The sequence below is a fragment of the Rhinolophus hipposideros genome, assembly GCF_964194185.1.
Source record: "Rhinolophus hipposideros genome assembly, chromosome: 16".
NCBI lineage: Eukaryota > Metazoa > Chordata > Mammalia > Chiroptera > Rhinolophidae > Rhinolophus > Rhinolophus hipposideros.
The window spans coordinates 5,734,952-5,762,349 of NC_138062.1; the positions used below are offsets into that span (position 1 = coordinate 5,734,952).

General features: G+C 38.7%; 1 long non-coding RNA gene across 1 annotated transcript in view; it reads left to right on the forward strand.

The window, feature by feature from the left end:
- Positions 1 to 27,398, forward strand: part of LOC308509501 — a 431,724-nt gene that overhangs the window by 26,292 nt on the left and 378,034 nt on the right. The gene's annotated exons all lie outside the window — the stretch shown is intronic.

Here is a 27,398-nt window from a genome sequence, read left to right on the forward strand (position 1 = left end):
TCACTCTTTTGCTAATGGGAGAAAAAAACCCGGCTAGTTAGTCATCCAGCTTTGCATTCTCAGAATAATTCATGATACCTGAAACTCTAAGGAAAGGGCAAGTTATGCAGGGCAGAGTGTGTGTAAATCAAGTCAAATAAATAGATCAATGGTGTTCATATTTTAAGTCTTCAAAGAAATTATTATATGAGTACATGAATACTCTCTCATTGTGAGACAGTTAAGTGATCCAAAGTGTGTGTGTGTGTATACACTTGCTACATAGAGCAAGACTTGAAAATTCTCCCTTCACACCACTCCATTCTATTTCTACTCCATTCTCCAGAGGTAAACACTACCAAGTTACCATGCCTCTTTTCCTTGCAGTATTCTTTGGTAACGTAACATTTTTTAAATAAATTGTATTATCCATACATATTAAGCTGGAAATTAACTTTCCCTTCAGTGTATATGTCTTAGAGATCTTTCCAACTCATAGCATATAGGTCTAATATGTTCTTTTTAGTGACAATGATGTTCTTGATAATTCCAGTATTCACACAGGTGATCTTGCCAACACTTTGGTCTCTCCACCCTACCACTTATTCCTGTGGTCCTACTCTACACTTGTACTGTCCAGTCTAATACTCACCAGCCACTTGCGGCTAATGAGCATTTGAAATGTGAATAGTCTAAATGGAAATGTGTCATGATCATAAAATTACACATCAAGTTTTGGAGATTTACTATGTACAAAAGAATGTAAACTATCTCATGAATGATCTATTGATTGCATGTTGAAACGTTATTCTTTGGGTACATTGGCTTAATTACATAGTTACATTAAAATTAATTTCACCTGCTTTTTATTTTCATGGGGCTCTGAGGAAATTTAAAATGACCTATCTGACTCATAAATTTATTGTACTGTGTTGCTCTAGACTTGGTCATTATCAATAAATTCAAATTCTCCACATTCTCAATTTTAAAATCCTAATTTCTGATTACTGCCTCCTGTCCTTCCGGATCATTTCATTCTTATACCACAACTCTAGCCTCACCTGCACCTATAACCGATCAACCCCACCACCTTTTCACTGTCCCTCAGCTCCTCACATTTTTATTCTCCTACTTCATCCTCAGCCACATCGATCTTTTTAAAGTCTGCCGATCTCAAGGCAAAAGAAAGAAAAAACCAAAAATGAATCTAGCTAAAGTTGATTTTTAAATAAAGCTACTGGCATCTTGTTTTCTTTTGTGAATTTTCAAAAAAAAAAAAATTATGTTACTTTGCTTAACGAGGAAGGGAAGTGTGTAGGTCTCTTTAGAGTTAGGAAAATTTCCCTCAAAAATGCTCAAAGCAAATAAAGTTGAAATGCCTTAGTTCTGCTAATACTGGATAAATGAGGTATTATTTTATTCACAAAACCAGTGTTCTTTTCTAGATAGATCCAGATGAAGCGCTTTCGAAAAGTCAGGAAGTTACATTTTCTAGCTATTAAAACACCCTTAAGGTGAGCAGATGTGGATGGTAGATATATTAGAACTGCTATGTTAGAGCAGTCGGTCATTTTACTACAGCAAGCTGGTCGGCAGCTGAGTTGGTCCAAATTTGTGAGGCTTTACTTTTGCCCCATCTTGTATTCCTTGGTATCTGAGTTATGCCTTCATAGGAAGGCATTGAAAATGTCAACTGTACTTTGCTGGTGCTACGTAGCTAGATTTACATAGTCATGGCAGAATTGAGTTTTATTTTTGTTTCTTTAATCTGATATTCTCAAGTGGCAAATTTTGAGAGCTTTCAGCCGATTTTAAATTTCATTGATTTCAAAAGTGCTTATTGACCACCCACTACAAACCATCTGTCTCTCTGGAGACAGATGATGAGAAATAGTGTCCCTTCTCTCAGGTTTTCATACTCTCACATGGAGAAAAACCATCGGAATCCATGAACTTTAAACTCTAATGATGTTTGGGGAAGAAAATGACGGTCATTACTATTAGTAAGAGTGAACAACGGATAATTTTAAAAAGTTAAAAATCTTCAGCCTAATATAAATGAACTATAAAATGTCACATTGTTAAACATGTTAGAGAAGTAACATTGAAATTGAGAAGTAACATTGAAATTGAAAATATTTCAATTTTATTTGTTCGTGGTCTTTTTCTGATTATTTTGGATTGTAATGACTCTGCTTTTTAAAGGAAGGAAAAAAGCCCCCAAGTTTATGATTACCAAATTCTCTTAAATTAAAAATAATTTATTAGTCATGTATAGTTAGGTAGGAAAAAATTCAGATGAAAGTAATTGCACAAATGACATTTTTATCAAAACAATTTCTGCTATGCCTTTACTTTGTAAACTTTAATTTTCCTTTCTTTTAAATCTTTGTTGTAAATTATAAGTGAAACTTTGGAAGATCTGGAAAAATAAGCAATTCTAAATCATTCCCTGGGTTAGATTTTTGATGTCCTGGGTTGCTCGAATCCATTAAATGAACCAAGATCAAAATAAACCATTCAGAATGGAATGAACTGTGTCTGATTAAATGAAAACTTCCTAAATTGAAAAAAGTTTTCTACATCCGAGAGTAGGCGATACTCACTGCTCAGTGTTAGATGGAAGAACACACGTGTGCCATTCCACGAGAGCTGCCTATGGTGCTGTCATCACTGGTAGCTGGAAAAAAGCACGAATAAAAGATCTACTTGTAGTGTTGTCAGCATTAGTAATTTGTATATCAGGCGAGTAGACATCAACAAAAGCAACTCTCTCCTAGTTATGCTTGCCATCCTCCATTCTCTTTAATCCCTTCCACTTCTCTTTGGAATTCCTCCAAAATGACTGGTCTGTTGGAGCCGGTATTTCAGTCTTCGCACACATTTTTGGATACTGGAGTTAAACACACACACCCCTAGCTCATCCATTCCTCCTGACCATCTAAGCTAAACCACACAAAAGACTCGCACACCTCTGTCACAACTTCGGTTATCTCCAGCCAAAATCTGTAACATCCTTCATGTGTTATAAAGTATTTTTTAGTCCTGAGGTCGGTGGAGTGGAAAAGATGATCCAACACAAAGGTCAGGTCAGCTGGTGGTGACAAACATTGCCTTTGTAGAGGTTAGTGCAATAGAGGACTATTTTATAACTAAATTGAGAGGAAAGACCCACCAAAAGGAAAATGGCTTTGTTAAACAATGGAAATGAAGAAATGCGGTGACTTTAGAATGGCAAAAGTACAGAATGACTTTTTTAAAAAAAATTTTTTTAAAAAGACACCAGAATGAAAATGAAAGAAAAAAAACTGACTGATTAAAAAGAGGGAAAAAGTTCAATGAACACAGCCTGAAGAAGCAATCCAGTTCATACAGAGCTTTGAGGATGAGGAATGAACTAATGAACCGTTCATCCTTACATGTAAAGGCTGTGTGACACCAGGGAACGGCTGTTAGTCACAAAGGAGAAATTATGTTACATCTTTCGGGCTCTGAAGGTCCTACGGGAGCCTGGTAGCTCTGTGCCAGGCTCCTTGTGAGAGGCGGTAGGCAAACCTATTTAGAATCAATTTTTGCTGTGAGAAATTGGCCCTATGGCACAAGGAATTCCTGTTTCTCCAAGCACCCTGGAGATTTATAGGAAGCATTGCATAGCCAGGCGGTGCCCTTGGGTTTTGATTTCCAGTCCTGTTGTCTGACACAAGAGGTAACGGGACATTTCTGAGTCCACCTAAATATCTGTGTTCTTAGGGGGACATCAAAAGGGTGTTAAATAAGTCGAACGCTAATAAAAGTAGATTCAGTAGTTCAGTTATCTTCCTCAGCAAAGTGATATAGCCATTCAAGAAGTTTTCTATATTTTAACTTCCTCTTTAAGAAGCTCAAAGTCCTTTCCAAAACACCACAGCCTATCACATGGAACCACTGTACCTCTACAATGTCCAGAAGTTCAAGATAAGTAATAAAGACAGAAAACATGGGTTTAGGATTAGAGAAATGTAGGTTCAGGGCCACGTGCAGGGGATAATATCTTCCAATACCGCCCTTAGACCTGGGCACCTGGGTCTTATCTTGGCACAGTGCCCCTCCCCACCTTAGAGGAGTCTGCTCTGCCCTTTCTCCGCCCTCACCTTTCTCATATGGCTGAAAGTCTGAGAGTCTAAGGGGACATGGCCACTGTCCCAGAGCCTGTGCCTCCCTATACTCTGGGTACCCTGGACCCCAGAATTCTGGACCAAAACCAGCCTTCAGGGAAGTGCAGGACTCCTTCTCGAGGGTGTCCTCTCAGGTAGACAATAGTGCCATAATGCTGCCATCAAGGGAAGGGGGCAGTTGAGGGAGGTGGAATTAGATGGAACTGGGATGTGGGAGAGGCAAGGTCCACACACACGTGTGTGAGATGCGTGTGGCGTGGGACAGAGCTGGGAGTGGGAAAGGAAGAGCCCTCCATTTGTACTCTGGCCCCCACCTGCAGAGGTGAGAAGGGGACCTGTTCCTCTAATGAAGTTACTGTGGCATTTAAATGAGAATGTACACCAAGTGCTCAGCAGACATAGGTAGACTGTGGGCGTTCAGGATGTTTTGTTCTGGGGTAGTTTCTGCTCTAAATTAAACCTGACTTAGCCTCTTCTGGATTCCCATGAAAAATGTATCCAGAGGCCCAAAATGAAATAAAACCTCTAGCAACACTAAAAAATAAAATTAATAGCCATTCTACTGTCAGAATCTGGGGGGAGTTTAAAAGCACTAAAAACCTATGGAGTAGAATAAACAATAAAAAGGGGTGTTTTGGGTCATGTTACACTGACAAAAAGTATAACTTACACTGTGGAAAAACAAGCCATAAACCTGCATAAACTGACTTATATAGATAGGTACTATAATAAGAATCAAGATCAGTATATAAAATAAAAAAATATTAGAAACACATAGAACAGTAGACACACATATAATTATTGTGGAAAGTAATACACTTTCCCCTCCTCACCCCCCAGCTTTTAACAAATCAAGCAGGTAATATATACACACAGAAAATCTGAATAACAAAGTTGAATTGACAGCTAATTATTGAAATTTGTATAATTCAGACAAAGAATACCCTTTTTTAAAAATGTATGTGAAATATGTTAATAAACTGATTATTATTTTGTGCCATAAAGAAAATCTCAGTACAAGAATAGACAAAAATCTCAAAACAAGAATAGACAAAGAAGCCAATGGTAGAATAGAGAGCTCTGGAAAAGTTCCTCATTTTTATCATTTTTATAAAATGTCCTCAATTTTTAAAATGAGAATTTCCTCATTTTTATTTTTCATGATGTAAAAATAAAGTCTTGGATAAAAGCTAAGTTGGTTGGGAGACCAAACCAAGAATCTGGAGAAAGAAAGAACAGTTTCATTCTTTTGCTATACATTATAACAAATGTTACATGGATTAAAACTACCAAAAATCCTAGAAGAAAATATATGTATTTAACTTTGAGATGAGGATGAACTTTATAAGCAAAAAACAATGTAGCCAATACAGTGGATTACATTATAAAAGAAAATTTTGTTTAAAAATCGTAAGTAAAACGATAAAATAAAAAAAATATTTGCAAAAAGCATTACTGTCAGGTTAGTTATTAAAAAAAATTAAGGGCTGTTGCAAATCAAAAGAGAATTATAACTACTCAACCAACAAAAAATTTCCACGTCATCAGTAATCGAAGAGTCATAAAGTAAAGCAAAATGATATGTCTTTGAAAATATGTGTATATATATTTGAAAATACACGTATATAATATGTATACATTGTATATCCAAGTATATAAAATACCTAATATTGATATTAGCAAGATAAATACATTCCTTGTGGCAATATACACAGATGACCCTTTTGGAAAGTAACTGCTTTTGGGAGCAAGACACAATGAATATATATCTATTCTAACTCAGTAATTTCTCCTCTGAAAATCGACCCCAAACAAATAACTAGAGATGAATTGGAAAATACATGGGATTATATAAATAGTAGAATCCCCTTTAAAAATACGTATTTATGTTTATTTATACATGGACACGTATGCATAAAAACCCTGAAACAGTGGTTACTTACGGAGGTTAAGATTTTAAGTTTTGTGTTTTCCAAATTTTATATAATCAGCATTACTGCTTTTATAATTGGAAAAACAATCAAACATCATATTTAAGTTAAAATTTTTTCTTCCCTTTCCATGCAATCTAAGAGTTGTAAGTGATCTGATCTCTTTTTTTTCTGGTCTGTCACCTTATTTTCCGAGGCACATTTTACATTTTCTCTTAACATCCTATAGCTCTTTAGTGAAAAAGAAATAAATGACATTCTCGGAATTATGAATTTTTTCTTTAACTGTTTTATAAAATATGATCATCAACCGTTCCCAGATCACATTTCAGTTTAATATTGTGTCTTCAGCTAAATATTTAATGAATCCCAGTGGTAATAGCTACATAAATAGATGAGCGGATTTTGGCGAACATCCAAAGGGAAAATTAGATATTGCTATTAGAATATTTTTAAAGATAATTCACACAAATTATTTCTCTCAACTGGCAAATCCCAACAATTACAGCAAAGACACTTTCCAAGATCAGCTTGTTCAGTTTCTCAGTCTTCATGGTCTCCATTTCAGTGAATGCCCATAGGTTCTTAATATCATGGCTCATATGTGGTTTTAAAAACAATCTTGATTGAAACTGTGACCTTAAAGCTGATCTTTAATAAAAAATATTTTCCTCTACGACAGGTTCTTGGATTTCATTAAGGATAAAATGGCAATTTAGATTATTACACTTAACTTGTGAGATGAGAATGTGGTAAGTCACGTCCCAGGCAAACTTTGTGGGTGCCGTTTCAGTTCATGGGAGCTCTCTCGGTTTGAGGTATGGGGTCCCTGATCCCCAGGAGCTAACTTAGGTTTTTACGAGAGTCCTTAAATTTATTTTTATAATTTCAGATCACTTAATGGAATTAGACATTTCCAATGGAGAGGTTGCCGTTTTCTTTTTCTGCTTTTGCTTTCAGTTGTGCTCAGTTGGTTAACCTACATAATCTCAACACCATGTAGACACTGTGGCAGCCTTACGTGACAATGACTAATAAAAGACTGCGAATTACATCATCTCAGTTTGAGAGACAATTTCAAAACCCGTGGTCATCAGACAAGAGTGGAATTTGGACCGACTGACTCACCCCTGCCGACTCCCCCATGTCACACTATAACTAGGTCAGGACAATTCTTTGCTTAAAGGGTTTTAGTTTCTCTGTGGTACAATGGACTGAAATGTTTCTCATAGTTAAATGTTCCAGAAACTTAAAGAGTGTGTATATAAATGAACCTCCTGTACTAATATGTGACAACAACATTGTCACAGCAGGTGACAGTCTATGCAGCAGGTATGATTTTCTTGGACTGCCAAAATTTATTTATTCCTCCCAAATTCTTTGTGTAGGGTATAAGCTTGTGTTGGTTTGGCTGACTTGAGGGGACGTTATTAATGGGCATACATGTCTCAGGTGCACCAGTGAAGGTGGACATTTTTAGAGCTGGAATGGTCATGAGTCCTTCTCAGAATCATGCGATGAGTTCAAGGTACAATCTCCTTTTGTGTGAAGAATTTGGAAATCTTCAATAGGCATATATGAATCTTGAAGCAGCTTGAGACAGTTTTCCTCATCTAGGTGCCTCCAAATTCTACTTTGGTGTTAGATGGTTTGGGTGGCTACTTTTAAATATGACTAGAAAATTGAGAGAAAAAGTGTTACCATTACTCTCTCATCAGTTATGCTGGACACCATGGGATAAATTGCAGGTACAAAGAAGGTTGATATCATTAGAGACTGAATTTAAAAAAATAAATGAGTTGGAATATAGCATAATCAAAATTTCCAAATATTTATGTAATTTTTCCCCATCAATTCCATTCTTACTTTTCTTCCCATGAGAAAGTAAAAAATGAACCCTTAACAATAATAAGTAAAAGAGAAATCATTTCTCAGATGAGCTTTCTGAATCATGTTTGCTGTTATCATTGGGCCCTATTTCCAATAGTTGTTTTTTTGAGATTTTAGGGAAATATTCATGGAAACTTACCATTTTTCTCTTAAGCCTGTCTAACATTGTGTATATGTGTGTGTGTGTGTATGTGAAAAATGTCTTTAGGATCAGCTCTATTTGCATTGGTATTTCCAGTGGAAATGTCAAGTGTGACCTTTTTCTTGTTTGGGTGTCTAATCCTATTTTAAAGCCCTGCTGAGGGTCAGTGCCCTCGTGAATAGAACCTCTGCACCTGCTCCCTCTTTCTTGTCCTGCTCCCTCTTTCTTCTCCTCTTCTCCTCTCTGCCTAGAACTGGAGGATGGATGTTCCGGATGGCAAACAAAACAATACTATGCTTCAATGACTGCAGTGACAGAAAATAATTCCAGTCTTGGGAATTTGGTAGAGTCAGTGTTGAAACCATGAGAAAACAAACACAAAAATGAGCAAACCTGAAAAAGAAAAAGAAAAACCGTGCAGGAACATGGATAGCATTTCATTGCTACAAATATCAGGGCTAACATAGCCTTGAACTTTTCGATTGATAAGATGGAGACTCTAATAAAAGATCAGCTCTTACGAATGCAGGATGCTGAAATCAGTGGCCTTGACTTTTCACCTGTCGGGGAAAAGTTATGAACATGAAAGAACGGTGGGAAATGTAACCGAGGAAGTCTACATTACCATAGAGACTGGGCTCGGTGTGTCTGTTTCCCAAAGTAGAATTTTGAATAATTATGCTTAGTGGAGCTGAATTAAGCAGTCAATGAATGTAGATCATTTGAATAGTAAAAGGATTGTATCTTCATGCCTATTGTCATCTAATGTTCTGTAAAAATCAGCTCTGTTTGCCAGTGCTTAGGTCCGATCATAATTTCCCATCACAGGAATTATTAGGGTATTAGCAGAAAATTTCTCGTGGGATCCTAACCAAATTTGAATATGTAATTTGTCATTGGATTGCATTTGTTTTAAAGCTAACCAAAAGGGGAAAAGAGGAATTGACACCGAAACTCTGCTAAAACTAGGCAGTTCAGTATCAACAGTTTTACCTGAAAACACCTTCACCAAAATAAACCCAAGTGAACAACTTTTCTGGACATATTAATGTTCTCACTATTTTTTCTAAAATCATGATAATTTCCACATTTTCTGGTGAAACGAAGCCTTAATGGTATTATCCAAACTAGTACTGCAATCGCATTTTGTCTTTTCTTTTGTGCCATGCTCTGAACTCCAGTGTAGGACGGAGTTCTCCAGTAAATGTGTCTCTACTCTTCCCTCTTCACCCCGTTCTTGGCACAGCAGTTAGTTGACTAACTGCTTTCAGTGCCTGCAGCCCCCATCCCCACTCAATCCATTCTGCGTGCCACTACAAAAACGATCTTCCTAACAGACAACATGACACTATTCCCCAAATACCTCCAAACCCAAGAGTCCAACATACAAATGTCATGGATCACGAGGAGTAACCAAACTGGTTAGGAGGTAAGTGGTGGAGATGGAAAGTGCTAAGATTCCATCTTCAGAAAGCACTGGAGTGGGAAAAAGTCCAGAATTGGGAGGAGGTGGGGCTTGCCATAAGCCTCGAAGAAATGGGGACTCTTGGTTAGAAGAGAAGAGGCAAGGGAGCATGTGTCTTCTTTCAGGAGCAGTGACCAGGACCCGAAAGAGTTTTGGAACATAGCTAGTGCAACGGTTTGGCTGGCAAGAGGATTGTGAGAGATGAATCTGAAAACTAGGTTAGGATTTGCTTGAAACTAGCTCTGATGATCAGCTTATAGCTGTTTGTCCTTTAGGTTTTGGGGAGCCGTGGAAGCCGTTTGGGCAGGGTAGTGATATTATCATTTAGGAAGACTCATTGGCTGGAAATGTATAACATAGACTGGGCAGGGTGGGCTAGCTGAGGCAGAGACATTGGTTAGGATGCAGTTGTTATAATCAAAGTGTGTGTGAAGTCCTTGATTAGGTGAAGGCGATGAGAAAAGTGGAGACAGATATGAGAGACCCTGGAAAGGAAATACTTGTAGGATTCAGAAATTAAATGTGTATGAGGGGGCATACACATAGTAAAATGACTTTAAGATTTCAAGTATGATGGCTAGCAGAAGCAGAGCATCCACGAGAAGAATCTGGGGTTTTATGTTTAAAATGATTGCAGTTCATTTTATTGAAAATGTCACCTAGGTAGTTTGGGATGCAGGATTTGGGTTCCAGAGAGAATTGTGGCTAGAAATGTAGATTTAGGAATCGTGTTAAATGAATGCTAGTTAACAACTTTGGAATGAGTAAGATCATTCCATTAGGACTAGGTTTTTGAAAAGTACTCATATTTCTGAATGAGAAAGAGAAGGGAAAAGCAAGGAAAAATATGAGAGGTAGGTGGGTGCCAGGTGATCATTGTCTTCTAAAGGAAAAAGAGGAGACATTGACAGAAAGAAGGGTGGCACAAGCAAAACCAAAGTCTGCAAAGACCAGAGCTGTCTTTTAAAAGCGTAGGGCAAAAAAAAAAAAAAAAAAAAAAAGGCATAGGGCCAGCAGTCATGTTACAAATTGTTCAGGAGAGAATGTGTTGTTAAAGCAGAGGCAATAATCATAAAAACTATGAACTTGGGTGGTAAATGGAAAGAAGAGAATGGAGGTGAGCGGGGCACCCAGCTCACGTGAAGGACATTGGAGGGGACGGGCATGTTGCTGTTCGGAGTCAGATAATCCAAAGCCAGGAGAAGTGAAGGACTGGACAGAGAAAGCTGCTTGAGGTTAAGAAAGCAGGGAGGAATGAAGGACTATTTCCTTCATGGGAGTAACTGAAAGAATGTGATGTTTGAGGTGACTTCAAGTTGGTCCCTACAGGTCTCTCTGTCTGCCTCTCTGGGACAGCATGGAGGCAGAGATGGGTTCCACTGCTGAATACATCAGAGTGGAATGTTCAGTGGTGCGTGGAGCTGGCCGTCTAAGCCTGGAAGGACTAAGGTGTCCATTTGTGCCCACAGATGCTGGTCACCAGTGCCTCGTGACACTGGCAAAGCTGATGTTTTCTTAGACGGCAGCAGTGTTCACGTGAGTGGACGCTAGAAGGCAAATCTTCATTTCTAGGTGGTTTTGTCCTTTGGATGTAATCAGATGGAAGGACAAGAAATCCTTCGCGTTGCCGGCTGTGTTTTTGGTTCCTTTGGCTCTGGTTGCTCCACGTGTACCTCAGTGTGTTGTGGTACATGTTGTATACACGTTTGTTGGTCCATCTCACCCAACTCACTGTGAGCTTCTCAGGGCAGCACCCAGGTCTTTCATTTCTGAATCACTAGTACTTTGTTCCTGGCACATAGTGAGTAGCCCATAACACTGCTAAATCCATAGGGAGGGAGTGGAAGGGTTGACTCTGGACAGGAGACGAGTGTCTTCCTCCGATGCAGGAGAGAAAGGAAGACAGGAATGTAGAGATAGTTTGAAAAGCTTAAATACAAGGAAGAGCCACTCAGGCAAGATGGTTTCCACTTGTCAGTGAAGGGGTTTTCAAGAGGACACTGAGTGGGAGAGCTGGCAGAACCCATTGAGTGTCTTCTCAGAGGAGACCCTGGGTAGACCCTGTACATACGCTTCCTTTTACACCCTACAACAGCACTATACAACTGCCATTATTCCCATTTTTAATGTTCTCATATTAAAGTCCAAGTTTCTTGATTGCGAGCCTCTATTTCCTTCCATATACCCCATTTTTAGAACAGTTGTAGGAAGTGTGTAAAGGATTCGACAGATGAAGAGAAACATTATTGAGCAGCAGCAAGAGTCTAGTAAGGATGAGTGAACTTGAGCTTGTTGAAAGTCAAGGCAGTGAAGTTCAGTGAGCTGAGAAAAATAGAGGAAGCAAAAAGCTGTAGAAATCCAGGCTTCGTACCTGGTGTGGTAGAGGAAGTCTAAGGGAGGTGGGTATGACGCAGGGTGGTGTCGAAAGGCAATTCATTCATTATTTCAGGTCATTAACCTAGTCTCTCTAGCAAGACTGGAAGCCTCTGAAATGTTTCCTCATTGTGCTTTGCCAAGTGTTAAGGCCTGATACAACACCCAGTAACTAACTACTGGTGGACTGATCAACATAAAACAATATGGAAAGAGGTTCAAATGGAGATGTGTGCTATCTAAAGCCAACGTTGTTTTAGAGTTGCGTGCTGTGCCTATTATGCCAAACAGTGATTTGATTAATAATAATAATAATAATAATGCTCTTCATGAAGGAAAATTTGGCTGACTAGACATGCCTGGATCAGACTAACTGCAAGAAATCAAATAGCCAATCTTTGGTGAAACAAGACTTTGGCAAACGTGTTCCTTATATTGTGTTGCTCTAGAACCAAAGATAATAACAAATATTTTTGAGTATTTGTTCCAGGCATTGTTTTAAGTACTTCTAAGTACTGATTAATTAATTCATCATAATGACCTTAGATAAATATTATCATGATCCCCCTTATACAGATTAGGAAACTGAGCCCCAAAATTTAAATTCCCAAGGATACACAGCAAATGGATGGCAAATATCGAATTTGATGGTTGGCTCCTAAGTCCTGTTCCCAACTGCTTTGCCATCCTCCAAATTCTGATGCTTTTTATTTTACGGTACAAACAACTTCTTTGTGTTTGTTGAGAAATATGAGTAATATTTAACAAATCTGAAGTGCGTCCTTCCTTGGCAGTTGGATAAATTCCCTTTTATCCAGCACCTGTCTCTCAATTGTGTCCAGAAGGAAATGTTCTTTCTTACTCATTTGTATCTTGGTGGTTCTTTGGCAAAAAAGTTTCAAAACCCCCCAAAAATAACAAACAAACTACTATGACAAAGGGTGACTTCGTATGTCTTTCCATAAATAACAGCAAGGCTCAGTCTGTGAGTTGTCAGAGTTCTCCTTTCTCTCAGTCCTGACCAGTTTCTACCCCTTTGGCTTTAGAAACGGTATTTGAGAAATCTTTTAAAAAGGAATGTAATCTGATGATCGTTGTAAAGTAATTCTTATTTATTTGTTTGTTTTCCAGCGTTAGTGAGAGATAATTGACATATAACATTGTATAAATGTAAGATGTGTAACATGAGGATTTGATACACATATTTATAGCAAAATGATTTCCAGAATAAGGTTAGTTCACACATCCATCTCCTCACATAAGTACATTTTTTTGTGTGTGTGTGGTGACAATATTTAAGATTTACTCTCTCAGCAACTTTACAGTGTTAATACAAACACCATGCTCAACAATAGAGCCCCAGAACTTACTTAATTCATAGCTGGAAGTTTGTACCCTTTGACCAGAAAGTAACTCTTTATTAAAAGAATAGTGAAGCATGCCATGTTTATCTAAGATTTTAATTGCACTATCTTTATATCTGTATGCCCAAAGAATTGGAGGTTTGGTGGGAGAGCTTCGATCTTATGTTTCCTTGCTTACGACAATAGATAGAGACCACAAAATGACTCTTGGCTTCTTCCAGTCCTATATATATTATTCAGAGGTAATTCGGAGAAATTTAGATTCTGTTTGGAACATGAATATGAAGTTTGTAGTTTGTCAGTGTGGTCTGTCAGTTTATCTTTATAGACTGGACTATAGGAGGCATAATAGTAATAAAAGTTTATGTTAAAGAATAATTCTCTAGAACTTCTGAAGCTATAGTTTCAATTCTTATCAACTGTCCTTAAATGTCTCATCCAGTGATTAAAATTTAGTTCATTCTAATTTAAGAAAACTGTGGTTTGAGGTGCTCACACTACCTTACAGAATGATTCATACATGTAACAAACTTCTTTCCAACTGGAATTCACATGCTGGATTTTCAAAGAGAGCATATGTCTGACATAAATAGGATTTGGTCAACTGTTATCTATTAGAGAATTTATAGTACACATGAAATTAAATTCTGTTGGCCAGATTGTTGCCTAACAGAGAAGTATCTTTTATCTCCAGGACCTCTTAAAATGTCTTGTTTGTTTGTTTTGTATTGCTAAGTTTGTACCCTTCTAGAAGAAGATGGTAAGACAGATCCTCTTAACAACATACCCATACCCAATATGCCCACATGTGCAAATGTGTTGCTGTACTTCCAATAGGTCTGTGTGCACATACACGATTCTCTCATTCTACGTCATTAACACACATACTTATCATTTCTATTTGCCTATGAACTTACAACCTTAAAGTATGATCAATAAATAACATCTATATGCTAAAGATTTGTAATGAGCATCGTCAAGTTTAATGTGTATTTAAATTTTTTTCTAAAATTTCTAAAAACACAAAATGTTTGACAAATAATGCTAAGTAATAGATAGATAAAATAAACATTGAGTTGCTTGACAAGTAGTATTCCCTCACCCCAAGTTTCTGAATTTTATACTAGAATAATTTTAAACATATGTGGTTATAAGCTTATCAGATTTCCAAAAATGAACCTTCCATAAAAATCACACTGGGCCCCTCAGCTGTGTTTTCTTCCATTATTTATAGACAAATTGAAAACAAATGTTCTTTAAGAAAAAGTACGATGAACTGAAACCAGCTGTCAGGATGCACTTTTTCTCTAGAATTCATCTGTAATACAGACGTGTAGTAAACCAGTCCTACGTCTCATGAAATCATGTCATACTTATTGGTAGTTTTAGTGTCAATTCAGAGAGATAAGTGTTAATGTCTGTTGCAACAACACCTAAATGGCTCATTTAATTTAGTGAGGTTATGATTAAATAATCAAGTGACCTGGGGCAAGTGCAGATATTTTCATTTTGAAGGTCTTAATTGAGAATCTATTTTAAAAAGAAGACACTTTTGGAAAACTCCATTGAAATGATTTGATGAATATTATAGAGATGACTCTGGATGTTTTCCTCTTACAGCTACTGTAAGCTATTGAATGAATACCCTACAGCGATTGTATGCTTGATCATGAAACAAGATCATAGAAAAGCTCAGAAAATATATGCACAAAATGTTGGACGGCTTGCTTGTTCTAAACGTAAAAAATTCTTTTATGTAGCAAAAACATTTTTCTTAATTTAGAAAAAGCATATTAAATTAACAGGAGCTTATTTTAAAACTTGAACATTTAGTCTAAGATGCTATGAAAAAAATGTTTTTTAACTTAAAAAGTATCATCCTCTTTGGATCTGATACCTTGGGAAGGACATAACATCACTTATATAGAATTCCTGCCAGGAATGCAAAATCTGAATTTAATCATGAGGAAAGATGGGACAACTCTAAATGAGGAACAGTCTATTTAAAAAAAGAGAGAGAGTGAATTCTTCAGAAATGTCAGTGTCATAAAAGACAAAGAAAGGCCAAGGGAATTTTCCAAATTAATGGACACGAAAGGGATGTGACCACTAAATGCAATACCTGACCTTAGACTGGATTCAGTTCTGAAAGAAGCAATGTTACTAAAATCATTACTGGGGCAAGTGACCAATTTGGAATGCAGATGGTAGGTTAGATAGAGGTATTGCATCCGCGATAAATTTACTGAAGTTGATAACTGTACTGTGGTTATGTAAGAGAGTACCCTTATTGTTAGGAAATACACACTGAAGCATCTGGGGTAAGGGCCATGATGTAATCAAGTTGGTCTCAAATGGTTCAGAATGGCAACAAAAATGGGGCAAAATGTTAACACCAGTAGAATCTGGGTAAAGGGCATATGGGTACTCTTTGTACTATTGCAACTTCTAGTCTGAATTTATTTTCAAATAAAAGTTAAAAATTATAAAATCACTTTACTTCCAAAAGAGTGATTTTTAGGGAACGTGAACTCTTTTCAGATAAAAGCTGTTGTAGAAATACCATGGCTGCAACCACTAGGTGTTATCACACATTGGTTGAATAAATCCATGACTGAAGGGAAGAATCCAGTGGGCGTGTTGAATTACTTTAGAATTAGGTTTCTAATTCCATGGCAAGTGACATGAAAAAACAAGCAGGGCCCATTGGCTCAGTCTTTTACTGACCAAGGAACTTTTTGTACCATACACCTCATTTTGTTTTGCCATAGCTTGAAAGGATCTTTCTTTTGTAGTCTTACTCAGCTTGTCATCAAGTCCTCAAGGAGTTTGGTGGCCTTCAGAAACCTCTCCAGGAGATAGTTACAGATTTTTTTTCTCTTATGGTCATATCTTGTTTACAATTTTAACAAAAAGTGTTTGACATACATAGTTCATGACAGCAAATTTTAAGAATTTTTAATGACGTTGTATTTGCCACTTGACGAACCCAAAGTCTGTCACATCACTTTTTTCTGGAAAATATGGTAGACAGTGTTGTCCCCATATTAAGACAGAGGAAGTAAAGGTCCTCTCTACCCAGCTTCCTGCTTAGTTCTTGTTTAACCCATATTCCATGCTCATCTCTTCCCCATTTCTGTCCTATTTTTTTTCTTATTTGTGGTAAAATCACTTTAAATATTCAAGTACATTAAAATGTTTTTAGGCGTTTTATAAAATCAGCTTGTAATTCATGATGAAAGCACTGTGGCATGGGAAAACACTCTTGGCTTTGACCATGTGATTTAAATTTTTTTACACGATTGGATGGGCAGACCGTTATGACATGGTCTCTTCTAAAACTTGCGACACAAAATGTGACATACAGATTAGTAGGGTCGGCATCACCTGGGTCTTTTTTAGGAATGCAGAATCTCGGGCCCCACCCCAGATGTATTAAATAGGAATCTGCAGTTTAACAAGAGTTCCAGGTCTGCCATATGCACATAAAGGTTCAGGAACACTAACAAAACTTCAAAGATATTCTAAAACAGATTTTCCTGAAGAATCTAGAGGATCCACTGACCTATATTGCCTTCAAATGTCTCACTACTAGGACCACTTTGAGAAGAATAAAAACAATGGCTGTTGTATCTCCTTCATAGAACCTCTCTCTTTCTGTTTACTGTCACTTTTTTTTTTCTAAGTCTTCCCAATCTTTTTAGTTTTTTGAGTCCTCAGGAATTCTTTCTATTACTTATTCTAATCTTGATGGTATGTTTTTCCTAGACATAATCATCTTGAATGTTTTTTCGTTACCTGCTCACATTAATGACCCAGTGTTATTTCTTTTCCATTGTGGTCAGAAAACATATGCTATAAGATTTAACCCCGCCCCCCCAAAAAAGATTTAAACCCTTTGAAATTCATGGAATTGTATGTGATAGCTCAGCATATAGTCTCTGAGCACGTAGAATTGGGTGCCTATTCTATGTGCTCTGGAAAACAAATGTGTATTTAGCAGTTGTTGGGTATAGTGTTCAATAACTGTTAATTAAGTAATTTGATTTTGTGTTATTTAGATAATCTACATCCACCATGATTTTTTAATATGTGTTCTATTAAGTACACTGAAAAAGGAGTATTAAAATATTTGGCTATGTGGATTGGTATGTTTTTTTGACAGACTCAATGACTCAATGAATTTTGATGTTCTGTTATTAGGTGCCTTATATTTAGAATTGCTATGTCTTTTTGACAAATTTCTTTTACTATTATATAATGTTTTCTTTATTTCTTATAATAATCTTTTTCTTGAAGTCTATTGTGTCTGATATTAATATAGCTACTCTAACTTTCTTATACTCACTATTTGCATGGTATGTCTCTACCTCCTTTTATGTCCAAGTTGTCTGTTTCTCTATATTTAACATTTATCTTATACATGACATATAGTTGAATTTTGCATTTTTATCTGGTCTGACGCTGTTTGCTTTTAAATTGGGATGTTTAGTCCATTTACATTTAGTATAATTATTAACATGATTGTAAAGACTCTGGATTCTGTTATCTTCCCATAAAGAATGTTAATTCTTGTCTTAGCAGGCAGTTCCGTTTTGGTCAATCACCTAGAACTTGTATCTTTGGAAAACTTAAAGTATATCCCAGGCTCCTCTAATTTGGTGAAACTTAATCTCTAAAATCTGTCTTCTCTACAGATCTTGTCTGGGCCAAATTTTAGGCTTGTTAGAGCAGGTTTATACTGTTTTTCACTGAAATTAAGACTAGGTCTCATATATTAATTTTTGCTCCAAAAGATGCATTAAGACTTATGTTCGGGGGATGTCATCCTGAAAAATCAGGCTAGGGCTTATTTTCTGGTTAGGTTTTATTTTCAGGAAAACACGTAGTAGGTTTCACTAAGACAAGGACTTATAGTGTCTCAGATGAATTCCAAAGGTGTTAATGGCATGTTCATTAGGTCTCTCCACTCTGGCAGGGCTGGAGTTTTAACATCCGTCATCAGTTTTCAAATTTTAGTATCTCTGTTCTTTTCTCAACCCTTGAGCAACTGCAATCTGGTGAGCCTTGAGTGGTCTCATCCTGTGTGTGAACAACACAGCCTTCACCCATGGACTCATTGGAGACTCCCACACAGATAGCCAGGGCCCTGTTTCTGCAAAGCTCCCTCTTCTCCAGTTATCTTGCCCTGAAGGTTCCAGACATTCTAGCTGCCCTGAATTCTAATCTCTGCCTACTCAGTTTAGACAGAATACCAAGCTCTGCTTGGACTTTCTTTCTCTGCACCTTGGTCAGGAAATGTTCCTCAGGCAGAGAGCTGGGCAATACTCACATTATGAGTTTCTATTCCTTCATAGAGCACCATCTTGCACTGCCCGTTAACCATTTCCTGAAAACATTTAATTTGTTCAATTTTATACCTGTTTTGTTGGGAGGGAGGGCTATTTTGGTTCCAGTTACTCCATCATGGGTGGAAGCCCCTATAGTCTTTATACTGAGTAGAGAGAGAAGCTCATTAACTTGGTGTTTATTTAAGAATGAATGACCAGGAGATGGCAGAAATTTGTTCATTATAGTTCATGTTTGATGTCTAGGGTTTAATAATGCTGATGATAATACTTTTTTATTATTAAATATTTGTACTCCATTTAGGATTTGAATTTTCAAAATTCTTTTTTTTAACTTGTCCTAGTATAAGTAATATATTATCTAGGTTATTTTTGCTGGTGTCCTCAATTGTCTTAGAAATATTATTTAATAAAGAAAAAGTAATTCAATATTTTTGTTTAAAGATGAGTGTTTCAATTTACTGACATCAAGAAAAAATAACATACTTTGATGAACTCTCATAGAGTATTATTAGAGGATAAAAAGGATGGCTTACAATTTGCATGTGTTTTTCCTTGGGTTAAAATCAGGCTCTTTAAAGACTAAGCTCATTCTTTCTTGAATAAAGGAGTGCTGTGATTGGAATATATATATATATATATACACACACACATACATACACGTATATATATATACGTATATATATATATATACACATATATGTATATATGTGTTGCATAATGCTTGCAATTGGGTAAGATACAGGACTTCTGATGCTGAAGAACTTCTCATCAAATTATTTTCTCATTGTTTCAGGGAAAGTTTTAGACCTCACTGTGAAAATGGGTCAGTTTAGGAAGACAGCTCCGCTCCCCCCTTCCCCCAGGATTTTTATGTTTCTAAAGAGAACTGAGTAACCTAATATAAGTAACTAGTATGGGCTTAGTATGAAGGGTTTCGAATCTTAATAAATTACTGCCGAACTTTGATTTTTGACAAGTAGGTTTGAATTGAGACTATTGCCTCAGCGTCTCTTCACAGACAATGGGTAGAGGATCCTCAAGGAGGTTGGCTCTCAGGGGAGGTTTCCAGGGCAAACCAGGGCTGTGAATACACTTATTAAAGAACTGATTGGCCTCACTAGTAGTCAAAGACATGCGTATTAAAGTAACAGCGGGATACCATTTTCCTGCTAAACTTAAGGGCAAAAAGGTTTTAAATGCTAATTAATACTCAGAGCAACTGGGAGTGAACAGGTAGCTCTTATTGGAGGGCACCTTGGTGTGTGGTATCTGAAGGGTGACAGGAAAAAGAGTTTCCAAAGTGTTTATGTTCAAGGATAGTCATCACAGTTGTTTGTGGTAAAGAAAAGTCTGCAACAACCAGATAATGAGGGAATCTTGTATTTTCACAGATTTAACATGTTAAGTAACATGGGAAAGTGCTTTTGATCTAATATTGAGTAAGAAAAAAGAGTAGGATCTAAAACTGTATATTTAGACGTAGAATTTTTGATAAAAATTCAAAGTACCCTATTTGAATATTATGTCATACACAGATACCCATAAACATGTGCACAGCAGATTCATAGATATATATTTTTAATCATAGGCTTCGAGAAGGATTTGTTTGTTTAGGAAAGATACTCCAAAATATCCAGGATAAAGAATAATCCATTTGAAGCTCTCCAGGGATGGAAATTCCACAACTATTCATAGTGTTTTTTTAACTCTGATGGTCAAGAATACTATTTTTTCTTAAGTTTAACTGAAGTCTCCCTGATTTAATTCAAATCCATGTCCTCTTCAAAACTGTAAGAACATGTTTCAACGTTCTTCTCCTTCAAGGGAAATGTAACGACACTAATATAACCACATTAGGCATCTCTTTTATCAGATTAAATATCTTCATTTATTTATGGCAATCTTCTGTTATTTGGCATTTTACCAATTTTTAAAAATGTCCCTCGAATCTGTTTCCATCCTGTAAATTCACTGTGACCTGTACCTTAAGAAGGATTACGAACCTGCAGCACAAAGAACTTCGTGTATTTGTCGTGAACCCTTTCCCCATTTTGTTCCTTCCCATTTATTTCCTGCCTTTGCCGGGATACTGAAGACTTTAAGGGGATCCCAGGAAGAGTTGCAGCAACCACCAGGGGGTTTCTTTCAAATTTCTTGTTTATCTTGGATAATGTAACTGTCAGCGGGAGAAGGATGGATTTCTAGGTGTTGGGAACGTGCCATGTGGCTGCTCGGCGCAAGGGGCTTACATGCTTGCTCCCTGCAAGTCTGATCACCCCCTGCTGAGCGGTGCTCACTGTTCCTATATTAACAAGAGGCCTTTGGGACTTACACAGGTTAGGTAATTTACCACAGTAAAGCGGCGTGTCTACATCAGCCTGGATGTGACCTCAGGTCTCTCTGAGCTTTTGCTGCGATACAATGCAGTTTTGTTTTGTTCTTTTAAAGAATAAAAGCTCAATTGGTTTTTATTAGCTTGATCAGGCATATTTGAATGAGCATTTGTGGTATGTCATTAAGGCTTTCAATGAGGCAGAATTTACTTTTTGTTGACTTGGTCTACAATGAGGTACAACTCTTAGAGCAGCGCTAGTTTCTGCTTTATTGGCTGTCCTGGTGGTTGCATAGACCCTGAGGTTCCACATAGTCACATACAGCCAACTGCTGACTAACTATAAGGATTTGAAATACAACTTCTAGAACAGCATGGCTGTCGATCCACCAGGAAGGTCTTGGTGAAGTTCAAGGTCAGGGATGTCACAGATACCAGAGTTTCAGCATCCTCCTAATTGTTCAGAAAGGGGACATGGAGGTGAGAATGGCAGTGACCACTGGGGTCCCCCCCCAGGCCACAGCACCTCTTCCTTCCTTATTGTAAGCAATTCAGGATGACAGTGACAGAAAAATTAATTTAAAAATTATTTTATAAAATGCATTCTTATGAAATAATTAGGCATATAGAAAAATACAAATAATACATTAAATATTTGCATTCCAGCATCTTGGCATTCTGCATAAGAAACAAGACATTACCAATACAATTGAAACCCTTTCTGTATCCACCCCAATCCTATGTCCATCTTCCCTCTTTCCCCAGAGGATCTATGTGCTTGTGATTTATGTATGTTAATGATTACAACTTGAATTCTTTTACTCTCACTGCTGTGTAGCAGTCCACTATCTAGGTATACTGTACTATCCTTTCAAATTGATGGACATTTAGGGGTAATGTTGGTGGGAGAATGTGAGCATAGATGTGAGTTCTTTTCTGGTCTTATTTTTGTATGAGGAGATGGGGTCAACAGATGTTTGTCTCATTATTAAAAGTAAGTAAACAATGATGGCAATGTGTACTGAACCAAGGATCATGATTAATTCAATCATGAATTAATCACCAGTTTAATAATAAAAATGACAATGGTATTAGTTTGTTAAGGCTGTCATGCACACTGGGTGGCTTAAACAACAGAAATGTGTTTTCTCATAATTGTAGAGGCCAGAAGTCCAAGATACACGTGTTGGCAGGGTTGGTTTCTTCTGAGGCCTCTGTCCTTGACTTGCATGGCCGTCTTCTACTCCCTGTGTCTTCACATGGTCTCCCCACTGTTTTTATCTGGTCCCTAACCTCTTTTTCTTATTAGAACACCAGTCATATAGGATTAGGGCTCCCACCAATGATCTCATTTTAATTTCATCACCTCTTTAAAGACCCACTTCCAAGTACAGTCACATTCTGAGGTACCGGGGTTAGAACTTTAACATATGAATTTGGGGGGACAGAACCCTAACAGCTATTATAGACAATAGAGATTCTTGTGGAGTTTTTGTTGTGCAAACAAGTGGTCTCCCTGGGAAACCTACGGAAGCCAGGCCAAATAGCAGTGCTATTAGTGACTGATGATAACGAAAATGGTGTTTGCACAATGAAAGTGTGAAAACTAGCAATAACCATCGCTAGCATTTTCCAAGTGTTGATAACTCTATATTATGTAAAACTATATTTAATTTTCACAACATGTTTTTGAGATACGTATTATCATTATTCCCATTTTACTGATAAGGACACTGAGGCTTAAGGGAATTAAGTATTAATCTTTCTAGGGGCCCAAAGATGCCAGTGAGAGAGCTGGGATTCTGACCCAGGTCTGTTTTGTTCCAAAGCATGTGCTTTTATACATGGTAGCAGCCTCTGTCATAGTTTCATTTGGAGAACACACACACACTCACACATGCACACTCACACACACACACGCACACACCCACACACCACCTTTGTGAAGTGCGACCTGGAGCAGTTAGCCAGAGGTTCAAAAACCCATTCATCACACTGTCCTAGAAGTGGCTAGAGAATGAATGACAACAGCCCAGGAACAGAGAGAGGTACAAACGCCCTGAAAAACAACTCCCAGAAAGGGACATCTGTGTCGACTTATAAAAATAGAAGAGCCTGGAAACCGAGGCTGTGGAGCCTTTGCTTATGCGCAGAGGCATGATATCCGGTGACGCCAAGAAGAGGAGGTGGAAGTCCCTGCGAACAATGGCCACAAATGCCAGCCGAGTAGGGGACACATCGGGTGGGGGGAGAAGAACTGTGTGTCACCCACCAGCTGTGGGACGTGCACAGGAAGGAAGTGTAGGGCCAGCCCCAATACTGTGAGCACGAAACAACTTCCTAAATGCAGGTGCTCAGGACGGTACATAGTGAGCTGGGCACATAGTGAGCGCTCAGCACAAGTGGTTTATTATTGTTGTTCTTCTCTTCACGTGGCCCGTTTCCCCAGACACACAGACAGAAACAATAGCCTCTTTGAAGGAGGAGGGAAGAGTTAAATCAATAAGCCCTCCGTTAACCTAATTAATCCAATCTTCAACTCACACGTGTGCAGATAGGTCCTGGACAGCATTCGGGAGGGAAAGGTGGTATTCCTGTTTGACTTTTAGAACATGAAAAATGTTGAATGTGTCGAATTGTCTTGTCGTACTAAAACCAGCGGGAAGGGGAAATTTGGATTTCACCTGAAGCATAAGCAGTAGTGATTTTCAGCAAAGGAAGATCCAATTCTTAGGGATATACAAGGTTGAGTGATTGGTAGAGAGTTACTTTTTTTCTCTTGCTCTTCTCATCCCCTCAGCCCAACTGCATCCCTGAAACGTTGTCAAGGGTTATAGCATTTGAGGTAGGAACAATTAGGTCATTGCCGCCTTCTTTGTGTTGCGAGGGGGTATTCATTCCTGTGGTACCTCCTATCATGCCTTTCCAGTGTGGCTTGGAACAATGTGGCTTTGGTCAGATGAGCGCTGGGGAAATGGGGGTCTCCTATGTTCAGCACCAGAGTGGCTCAGGGAGGACCGACCTACTGGTGGGGACTCAGGAGGGCAGGAGGGTAGCGAGGCCTCCACTCTGATGTGGTCCCTTTTAGTGGCTCTGCTGTGAGGTTGTGTGTGTGTGTGCTGGGGGCAGGTGAGAGGATGGTAAGTTCCAGGGAGCAGTTTGCAATGCGTGCCTATCAGCTGAGCGCTGGACAAACATCTTTACCACGAGCTATTTCCCCAAGGCTTCTAACAGTTTGTGCAGCTTGTGTAAGACATTCCTGAAAGAGAGGAACATTTGTTCAACTTATATAACTTCTCTTTATATCATAAGACCAAAGCAGTCATTCCGGCTCACGTCCTGTTGAATGGAGTCCAATAGAAACTTCTTTCCCTTCCATGCTCAGAAACCTGATGACCTGTGTAAATTCCACCTGATAGCAGAGCTGACGGTTTGCCCTCCGTCCTTCTCTGACTTTCGCATACACCCAGGTTTCACAATGACATTCCTCATTCCTCTTATGAGTCTATCTAATTGTTTAAAAGTGCAGCAATAGCGTGTGATTGGGCAGTTTCCACAATGTGTTCTCACATTGGGAGTGTGCATGTAAAATACATATATCTTTATGGCATAGGGGGTGCTTGTGATTCTGCAGTTGCAAGGTGGGAGTTTAGCTACTGGAGTTTGGGGGATATTACGATGTGTGCATAGCTGGGAACACTGCTACTTGGGAAGAGCGGTGCCGGGCTTTGGCCCAAGTCACACAGTGAGTAAGTGGCAGAGCCAAGCTCCTTTCCTTAAAAAGCATTTCAGGCTCAGTCAGTGCTGCCTTCTGCTCTTGTGCTCGTTACCCTGTGCCAGTCACTGTGAGTTAACACTGCCTGCTGCTCTGAGAATTGGCATTAATGACGACAGAAGAGGAGTCTGCGACTCATGTCACCAGGCTTCTCATTGGGAAGCAAGTCATCTGATGCCCCTCTGACACCCTACGAACACATTCAGGAACGTCTGCCTGTGTTGTGCATCTCACTAAATGTTAGATCCCTTTTCCTTTCCCTGCTGCCTGCTGGGGTGGGCGTGGGCCTTGCTACACGATAATAAAGATGGAAGAAGGTGAATGCATGGGGCATGGCCCAGCAGTCTGGGGACTCGGGTGTCACAGATGCTCAGTGAAGGGCTCGGAACTGTATACGTGGGAAACTGTGCAGCCTGGTATGAGAGGTGAGGGAGGCAGGAGCCGTCTGTCATCAGCATGGCAGTTCTCAAATGAAAGACACTAGCGTGATCTCCAGGAAGGTCAGGCTCTCGGTGGCACATTACTCTGTGCGGATACCGCCCTGGCGCCCCGTCCCGCATCCTGACTGCAGAGCTGGGTCCATAAATCCACGGGGGAAAGTCCTTTCGTTGCTGTTGCTACTGCTGCCCCCTGATCAGTCTGAGTGTACTTGGCAGACACTGGGAAATGCCAGGAGTGGAAAGTTTGAGTAAAAAATGTTCAGGAAAATACAATAAAATGTCCCTGAGGGTTAAAATTAATTACTTGAATATGCGAGGCTTGTATTTTTAAGTTTGAATTAAGTTTCAAAGTGTGGACCCTTAGAACATTCATGAGGCTGGCTACAAAAAAAATTGCCATTATTTTTGAAACTTTTTAATTCAAATGATAATTGCTTTATATATGTTATTCCAAAGTAAGGAATGTGATCTATCAGACAGAGCTATTCCTGGCTCTTACATGTCTCAGCTTTTCTACCTGTAAATGGGAATCAAAACATACCTGCTAAGAGGTATGGAGTCATTTGAAGTTATTGGAGACGCTCCACAAAACTATCACCATGAAATTCAAATGCATTATTATTCAGAAGTCAGACTGTCTACTCAACAAGCAGAACCAGCTTCATATCTTAAAGGACAACTGACCGAAAATAAATTGCCTTATGTGACAATCAAAAGTCTTTTCTCCACGTGGACTGGTTCCATTTTATATGAAGGGAAAGTTAATCTAAAATCACTGAGATGGAATCTCCCAGAGATGGACACTGGTCATATGTGGGGCAGGGCAAACCCACACTCTCTCACTGAGTAGCAAAGTCAGGAAAATAGAAACCACTCTTTGTGTTCTCGAGAGAAAGAGTTGAATTCAGAATCAGGAACTTATACAACTTTGGGATGAGCTGGGAGGGAGAGAGGAGAAAGGGTGCACAGGTTCAGAAGTCGTAAAACTTCCCCTCAGGAAGTTTCACACGGGCTTCCCCAAAGGTCAGAGTAGTTGACATGGAGCCCACAGCCCAACACACTTGGAGTAGTTTTCAAAAGCTTGCGTGCAAGCTGCTACACAACCTGAGAATCTCTGAGAAGGTCTCCCTAACATCTTAGCTGCTGGGCAGAAGAGATGTTTCTCAAAGGCGTGCCTGTGCGTTGGTGTCCAAATGCCTCCAGAGAACCAGAGATTCAGCTTCACCTTGCACATCTACCACGTCCTCTCCTGAAACCCTGCAAGAGGATTCCGGGCAGCCCCCAGGCTCAGAGGGATTGGTGTGGTGGTGCCAACTTGGCAGGAGCCACTCCAGCACACAAGGCCTTCTCTAAACTCTTGCAGAAAAATACAATTTGATACAATTACAGAACCAAAATTCTGTACTCTGGACTCTGGCATGAGTTCATCCCTTCCTTTATTCATTCATTCCAATATGCTTTGAATAGCCAGGCTCTGTGCTGCGTGGTGGGATCATTGTTGTGTAGAGACAGACTGATTCCTGTTTATTCCAACAGGAGAGGCCGTTCTCATACAAGTAACCTCACGAAAAATAGTGCTAACATCTGAGGCCCCGATGGACACAGGTGTGTGGAGGTGCATTTGAGATTGAGTGGCGCCTTTCTGGCAGTGCTGTCACATGGTGTCTGTATTAGACTTATCTGCATATACGTATTACCTCCTCTATGAGGTCTGAAGCTCTTGGAGGACAGGGAGGTAGCCTGTTTATGTTTTTAGTCCTTACAGGTCTTGTACAGGAGAGTATGCACCATGTGAATAGTAGCTGGACAAACGTGGGCCACAGTGCAGAATTGTATACAAAGTCAGGGGTTCCAGGTGAAGCAGATGGACCAAATGTTTTAGTTTTGCATGTGATTCACATTTATGTAGATAAGGCTACATAGAGATTGGTCATGTATTCCTTTGTTCTGTTTTTGAATACCTGGGATCTAAGTCTTGGTGCTTTGGTTCTCAGAGTTCTAGTAAAGTAGACCCCCTTTGAGGGCTGGACTCCTCCTGCCTAACTGCCCGAAGGGGGCAGGGTTAAAAGGTAACAGAAACTATGAGATGAAATGCATCAATTAACGTATCAGACTAGTATTCCATTATATCTGGTATCTTTCTGATCACCACTTTAAAAGTTTTCTTCTCAGAGAAGTTTTCGCTGAGTAGCATAATGCTTT